This window comes from Serinus canaria, chromosome 25 (assembly GCF_022539315.1).
Source record: "Serinus canaria isolate serCan28SL12 chromosome 25, serCan2020, whole genome shotgun sequence".
Lineage (NCBI taxonomy): Eukaryota > Metazoa > Chordata > Aves > Passeriformes > Fringillidae > Serinus > Serinus canaria.
This window is the reverse complement of record NC_066338.1, coordinates 4,831,991-4,839,490: the sequence shown is the minus strand read 5'-3', so window position 1 is coordinate 4,839,490 and position 7,500 is coordinate 4,831,991. Positions and strand designations below refer to the sequence as shown.

General features: G+C 70.9%; 1 protein-coding gene and 1 long non-coding RNA gene across 11 annotated transcripts in view; one reads left to right on the top strand and one right to left on the bottom strand.

Annotated features, from left to right (window-relative positions):
- LOC115485198 (uncharacterized) overlaps nucleotides 1-7,500 on the bottom strand; it is a 2,106,330-nt gene that overhangs the window by 1,628,989 nt on the left and 469,841 nt on the right.
- Nucleotides 5,734-7,376, top strand: LOC127060533 (uncharacterized). 10 transcript variants are annotated; one of them, XR_007779699.1, is made up of 6 exons: nucleotides 5,734-5,990; nucleotides 6,130-6,174; nucleotides 6,311-6,499; nucleotides 6,638-6,731; nucleotides 6,778-6,915; nucleotides 7,097-7,376. It is a non-coding gene; the product is annotated as an uncharacterized LOC127060533 (long non-coding RNA). The 10 variants fall into 10 exon arrangements; XR_007779700.1 differs by having other exon boundaries at nucleotides 6,084-6,174; nucleotides 6,311-6,451; nucleotides 6,686-6,731; XR_007779698.1 differs by having other exon boundaries at nucleotides 6,084-6,174; nucleotides 6,311-6,451.

Below are 7,500 nucleotides of genomic sequence, written 5' to 3'. Positions count from 1 at the left end.
ACCGGGAGCGCGGGGGGTGCCGCCACCCAACCCGCAACCCAAGGGGCTCCCTTCAAGCTGGGCAACGGCAGGACCGGACCGCCGGGCCGGGAACGGAGGGCGGGGGGGTCTGGGCCCCCTTCGCCCCGGGAACCCCGTCCCAGCGTGCGAGAAAAGTGCCGCCGACCGGCCCACGGGCCACCGGCTCTCGCCCGCCTCGCGGCAGTCGGCTTCCCCCACCCCCCGTCTCGGGGAAAAAAAAAACGGACCAAAGAAAGAAAAAATAAATCAATTAACGGGGTGGGGACGGCACAAAAGAAAAAAAGGCACATGGCAGCGCGCCTTCGGCAACGACCCGTGCTAGCCACGGGGGCCGCGGGCCCGGGCCGGGGGACGAGGCACGCGCCTCTCGCCCCCCCAACGAGCGCCCAACCAGCATATCTCGGCTCTCTCTCCCTTCTCTCTGTCCGCCATCGCTTCCGCTGTGGGCCCGCGCACCTTCGTCGCGCGCTCCTGGGGTGCCGCGGCTTAGGGCCGCCAGAGAAAATTAAAAGACAAAAATAGAATCCGACGAGGCCGGCCGGGCACACCCCCACTCTGACCGCACACCGGCACGCCGACGGAAAAAAAAATAACAACCCGCGGACCCGGCTGGCAACCCAGCCCGCCCGGCACAAGCGGCTCAGCCGATCCGTCCACGGCCGAGGAGGGCGAGGCGCCGCCGCCTCGCCCGGGACCTTCCGGAGGGCTCTCTCTCGGGTTCCGGGTCCGTGCTGGGGCGGGCCGGCCACCGCGGCCGGTCTCGGCGCCCCTGAAAACTTCCGCCCGCTGCGCGGGTCCCCGGCTTAAGGCCGAGGAAGGGGGAAAAACAGCTTCAACAACGCGGGGCCGGGGCCGGGGCGCCGCCACCCCGGCTCCGCGGCTCACGGGGCGACCGCCGTCACCGAGCCCCTCCAGCCAGGTGGCGGGCCGAGGCCAGGCCGCGCGCCCCACGGCACGTCCCCGCCGCCCTTCCGACACCCCGGACACGCTGGCCAACAGGTCGGGAGCGGGGAACGGGACGCCGCCACCTCGGCCCACCGGGCGGCCCTCGGAACTCTCGGGCGAGGCCCGGGGAAAAGGCCCGGACGCCTCCAACCCCGGCTGCCGGCCGCCGAGGCGGACCGACGGCCCAAAAAGTCAAAAAAAGCCCGCCCGACCGCCGAGCGGGCCCCGGCTTAAGGCCGGGCAGAAAAGGGACGCGGCGCCGGCCGCCTCGCCCCGCCGCCGGCGGCCCGGGGGGGCCGCCCCCCCTTCACCCGGCCGACCCAAGCCGGGCCCGAGCGGGACACGCCGGCGGCCTGCTCTTGCCGCCTCGCCTCGCTGGCCCAGCGGCTCCTGCCATCGCCTTCCGCCCTTCTCTCTCGCCTCTCAGCCATCGCGCGTCTTTCGCCCTTTCTCTCTCGGCTCGCTCGCTCTTTCGGGATCCTCTCTCGAGCCCTTCTCTCTCGGCCTCTCAGGATCCTCGCTCGGCGCCGCGCCCTCTCTCTCTCTCTCTCTCTCTCTCTCTCTCTCTCTCGCCTCTCCGACTGTACCCACTTCCCTGGGCAGGACGGGAGCCGGGACCAAGCCACGCGACTCGGCCCGGCTCGGCGGAGCTCCCTTCACACCCCGGCGACCGCGGCCGCGGCCGCCCCGCTCCGCCTCGGACACAGGCACCAGCTCAACCTGCGGGGACGCGGCCCGTCACCTCGCTCCCATATTACGGACAGACCAGTCCGAAGCCGCCCGCGCCTCCAAGAGGACCGATCGAACTCCACCGGCAAGCCGCGCCGCCGCAGGCCGCCTCCTACCATGACGTAGCCGGAGGCAGCCGCCAACAGCGACCCCTTGGTGCACTTCCGCGGCCGGCCGAGACAACAGGTCTACCCGCCGCCTACCGAAATCCGACTAAGTCCCGCCGGAGCGAGGTAGACCTGTTGTCCCTGGTGGGACCCGCCGCCAGGGGGCCGCGCCGAGCCGCGGCGGCCCGGCGCCGCCGGGGTAGACCTGGTGTCCGCCCGGGAATGCCGGGGTAGACCTGGTGTCCGCCGCGGCGGCCGGGGTAGACCTGGTGTCCACCGGAGGAGCCGGGTAGACCTGTTGTCCGCCCGGTGAGCCGAGGTAGACCTGTTGCCCGCCGGGGACAGCCGGGTAGACCTGTTGTCCGCCCGGAGGAGCCGGGGTAGACCTGGTGTCCGCCGGATGAGCCGGGTAGACCTGGTGTCCGCCGGAGGAGCCGGGGTAGACCTGGTGTCCGCCCGGTGAGCCGGGGTAGACCTGTTGTCCGCCGGGGAGCCGGGTAGACCTGTTGTCCGCCCGGAGGAGCCGGGGTAGACCTGGTGTCCCCCGCGGCGGCCGGGGTAGACCTGGTGTCCGCCGGATGAGCCGGGTAGACCTGGTGTCCGCCGGAGGAGCCGGGGTAGACCTGGTGTCCGCCCGGTGAGCCGGGGTAGACCTGTTGTCCGCCCGGGACAGCCGGGGTAGACCTGTTGTCCGCCCGGTGAGCCGGGGTAGACCTGGTGTCCGCCGCGGCGGCCGGGGTAGACCTGGTGTCCACCGGAGGAGCCGGGTAGACCTGTTGTCCGCCCGGTGAGCCGGGGTAGACCTGGTGTCCGCCGCGGCGGCCGGGGTAGACCTGTTGTCCGCCGGAGGAGCCGGGGAAGACCTGGTGTCCGCCGGGGGAGCCGGGGTAGACCTGGTGTCCGCCCGAGGAGCCGGGGTAGACCTGTTGCCCGCCGGGGACAGCCGGGTAGACCTGGTGTCCGCCCGGAGGAGCCGGGGTAGACCTGGTGTCCCCCGCGGCGGCCGGGGTAGACCTGTTGTCCGCCGGATGAGCCGGGTAGACCTGGTGTCCGCCCGGAGGAGCCGGGGTAGACCTGGTGTCCGCCCGGTGAGCCGGGGTAGACCTGTTGTCCGCCCGGGACAGCCGGGGTAGACCTGTTGTCCGCCCGGGGAGCCGGGGTAGACCTGTTGTCCGCCCGGGACAGCCGGGGTAGACCTGTTGTCCGCCGGATGAGCCGGGGTAGACCTGGTGTCCGCCGGAGGAGCCGGGGTAGACCTGTTGTCCGCCGGGGACAGCCGGGGTAGACCTGGTGTCCGCCCGAGGGGCCGGGGTAGACCTGTTGTCCGCCCGGGACAGCCGGGGTAGACCTGCTGTCCGCCCCCGGAGCCGGGTAGACCTGCTGTCCGCCCGGGACAGCCGGGGTAGACCTGGTGTCCGCCGGAGGAGCCGGGGTAGACCTGTTGTCCGCCCGGAGGAGCCGGGGTAGACCTGGTGTCCGCCCGGGACAGCCGGGGTAGACCTGGGCCCCGCCGGGGCAGCCGGGGTAGACCTGTTGTCCGCCCGGGAATGCCGGGGTAGACCTGTTGTCCGCCCGGGACAGCCGGGGTAGACCTGGTGTTTGCCCGGGACAGCCGGGGTAGACCTGTTGCCCGCCGGGGCAGCCGGGTAGACCTGTTGTCCGCCCGGGAGCCGGGGTAGACCTGTTGCCCGCCGGGGACAGCCGGGGTAGACCTGGTGTCCGCCGGGGGAGCCGGGGTAGACCTGGTGTCCGCCCGGAGGAGTCGGGGTAGACCTGGTGTCCGCCGGGGGAGCCGGGGTAGACCTGTTGTCCGCCGGGGGAGCCGGGGTAGACCTGGTGTCCGCCGGGGACAGCCGGGGTAGACCCGTTGTCCGCCCGGAGGAGCCGGGGTAGACCCGGTGTCCGCCCGGGACAGCCGGCGTAGACCTGGTGTCCGCCCGAGGGGCCGGGGCACACCCGCTGTCCGCACGGGGCCGCCCCCCGCCCGGGCGCCTCCCCGTGCCCGGCGACCCCGGAGCTGGGGTAAGCTCACGGCCTCGTAACGGCACGGAGCTGGAGGGCTCTATCAGCCCTGTCCCACCCAATGAAGCCCCCGCTATCTAGAGCCATCTGTCCTTTTTGATTTTTTTTTTTGCTGTTGTTGTTGTTGTTGCTGTTGTTGTTGTTTTGGGGTGGTTTTATTTGTTTTGGTTTTTGGGGTGGGGTGGGCTGGGGGGGGGGGTGTTTGCTTCGCTTTGCTTTGCTTTGGTTTTTGGGTTTTGGGGGGTTTTGTGGGGGCGGGGCGGTTTTTTTCGTGGGGTTTCCCACCCCCCCACCCCCCCCCACCCCCCACCCCGGTTTCTTTGCCTTTGTTTGATGCCGAGTTTAGAGGTTGGGTTTTTTTCTTTTTTTTTTTTTTTTTTGGGGGGGGGGGAGAGGGTGGGGTAGGGGGGGCTTGCGGTTTGCATTTGGGTTCCCTTGGGGTTTTGCCCCCTCCCCCCCCCCCCCCTTTTTCTTTTCTCCTTTCCCGAAAGAACGGCTCTTCTGTTTGCTTGGAAGGAGAAACTTGAAACTTATCCTGGGGGCGGGGAAAAAAAAAAGAAAAAAAACACAACCCCAATATTGGCAAATGTTATTTATTTTCCTTTTGTATCCAGCACGCTGCCAGCCGAGCCGACGGGCAGCCTGTGCTCAGCCTGCGCCCTCTGCTCTGCCTGCTGCTGACACGCCCAAGTGTCAAAAGAGCGCCCCCACCCCGTCCCCGTCCCCGTCCCCGTCCCCGTCCCCGTCCCCCCACCCGCCAGTAGAGGCGGAGGCGGGGCGGCCGCCGCCGGCAACACCGCCGGCCGGCACACGGGCGGCCGCTTTCGGGAGGGTTGGTTCTTTCACGGTGCGCAGAGGTCTTCGGCCCTGGGCGCGAGTCCGGGGGGCCGCGGCGGCTCGGCGCCGAGGCGCCCGGGGCCGGCACGAAGCCGCCGGCCCTCGGCCCTCGTGCGCACACGGGGAGAGACAGACGCGGTGACACGCACGCACCCCCACTCCACACGCTCACGCCCCGACGCCACCCCTTCAGGCCCCCACACCGCCGCGCGTAACCGACCCACGCGGGGACCCGTGACCCCCCGCCCGCCGCGCAAGGACGCGCGCATCCTCCGGCCTTCCGCTCTTTCCCCGTCCCCGTCCCCGTTCCCGTGCCCCTGCCCCTGCCTCTGCCCCTGCCCTCTCTTTCGCGGCCGCCTCCGCCCATCGACGGTTGGGGGCGCCCCGCCCTTCCCCATCAGACTCCCAGGCGCCACCTTCAGACGATTCCCGACCCCGCCCAGGCTGCCAACCGCTCGGCGGCACAGCGGGGGCGGCGGCGGCAGGGCGGGGAGCCGGCCGACACCGCGGCAGTCAGGGCCTTCGGCACGCAGGACGAGAGCCCCTCGCAGAGGCTGGGCGGGCGAGCGGGCGGGCGGGCGGTGGCGGGCGGTGGCGGAGGGATGCTTAGCGCCGTCCCTTTTCCGAGAAGCTCTCGTCGAGCCTTGCGGTTCGATGGCCCGCCTGCCTTCCCTCCTTCCTTCCTTGCCGCTCGGCCCCCGGCCCCCGCCGAGACGGCGGCAGGGCGAGCGGCATAAGGGGGGGAGCGAGGCAGGAATCGAGGCGGGAGCCGGGCCGCCGTCGGTTCGGGCACGGAGGCGGCAAGCATGCCGCCGCCTCCTAAAGACTCTCTCCTTCCCTCTCGGGGAGCGGTAGGGGCAGCGGGCTGCAGGCAGCAGGCCGGCAGGGGCAGGGACGCGGCCGGCGGGAGCGCCGGTCGGCCTCCGTCACGTCACGGTGTTCGGGAGCGGGGGGGAAGGAGGGCGTGGGAGCGGGCAAGCGGACCCCCCGGAGCGGGGCCGAACGCGAGGCGCGCGCCGCTCGCCTGACGTGGGCTCGCAGGCCCGGCCGGGGCCACGGGCCGGGGGGGGGGGGTCCCGTGGCGGGCGGTCGTTCGGTCTACCCGGCGCTCGGCGCCCAGGGGGCGAGGCGGCCCAGGACAACAGGTCTACCCCCGAGGCGCCCAGAGGCTAAGTCCCGCCTGGACAACAGGTCTACCCCGTGCCGCCCAGAGGCTAAGTCCCGCCTGGACAACAGGTCTACCCCGTGCCGCCCAGAGGCTAAGTCCGGCCGGGACACCAGGTCTACCCCGTGCTTCCCTCCAGAGGCTAAGTCCCGCCTGGACAACAGGTCTACCCCGTGCTTCCCTCCAGAGGCTAAGTCCGGCCGGGACACCAGGTCTACCCCGTGCCGCCCAAAGGCTAAGTCCGGCCGGGACACCAGGTCTACCCCCGAGGCGCCCAGAGGCTAAGTCCCGCCTGGACAAGAGGTCTACCCCGTGCCGCCCAGAGGCCAAGTCCCGCCTGGGCAACAGGTCTACCCCCGAGCCGCCCAGAGGCTAAGTCCCGCCTGGGCAACAGGTCTACCCCGTGCCCTCCAGAGGCTAAGTCCCGCCTGGACAACAGGTCTACCCCGTGCCGCCCAGAGGCTAAGTCCCGCCTGGGCAACAGGTCTACCCCGTGCCGCCCAGAGGCTAAGTCCGGCCGGGACAACCGGTCTACCCCGTGCTTCCCTCCAGAGGCTAAGTCCCGCCTGGACACCAGGTCTACCCCGTGCTTCCCTCCAGAGGCCAAGTCCCGTCTGGGCAACAGGTCTACCCCGTGCTTCCCTCCAGAGGCCAAGTCCCGTCTGGGCAACAGGTCTACCCCGTGCTTCCGCCCAGAGGCTAAGTCCCGCCTGGGCAACGGGTCTACCCCTGAGCCGCCCAGAGGCCAAGTCCCGCCTGGGCAGCAGGTCTACCCCTGCCGCCCAGAGGCTAAGTCCCGCCTGGGCAACAGGTCTACCCCGTGCTTCCCTCCAGAGGCTAAGTCCCGCCTGGGCAACAGGTCTACCCCGTGCTTCCCTCCAGAGGCTGTCCCGCCTGGGACACAGGTCTACCCCTGTGCCGCCCAGAGGCCAAGTCCCGCCTGGGCAGCAGGTCTACCCCGTGCCGCCCAGAGGCTAAGTCCCGCCTGGACAACGGGTCTACCCCGTGCCGCCCAGAGCCTAAGTCCCGCCTGGGCAACGGGTCTACCCCGTGCTTCCCTCCAGAGGCTAAGTCCCGCCTGGGCAACGGGTCTACCCTGAGCCGCCCAGAGGCCAAGTCCCGCCTGGACAACGGGTCTACCCCGTGCCGCCCAGAGGCTAAGTCCCGCCTGGGCAACGGGTCTACCCCTGAGCCGCCCAGAGGCCAAGTCCCGCCTGGGCAACAGGTCTACCCCGTGCCGCCCAGAGGCTAAGTCCCGCCTGGGCAGCAGGTCTACCCCGTGCCGCCCAGAGGCTAAGTCCCGCCTGGGCAACGGGTCTACCCCGTGCTTCCCTCCAGAGGCTAAGTCCCGCCTGGGCAACGGGTCTACCCCGTGCCGCCCAGAGGCTAAGTCCCGCATGGGCAACAGGTCTACCCATGGGCCGGACGCCCGGCCGAGGGGCGGAGGGGGATTGCCCGCTCCGTCCCTCGCCGGGTGGAGGAGACCCGCTGCACCCGGACCCTGCCAGCACGGACCGGAGGTCTCGGCTCAGGCCATGCGGGGCAGCAGCGCCGGCTCCCTCTTGGAACAGACGACAGGCCGCCGACGGCCGAAGCCGCCGAAGAGGACGACTCTACCGGAGCAGACGCAGAAGACCGGAAGATAACGGACGCAGCAGAGACGAGGGCGCCAGG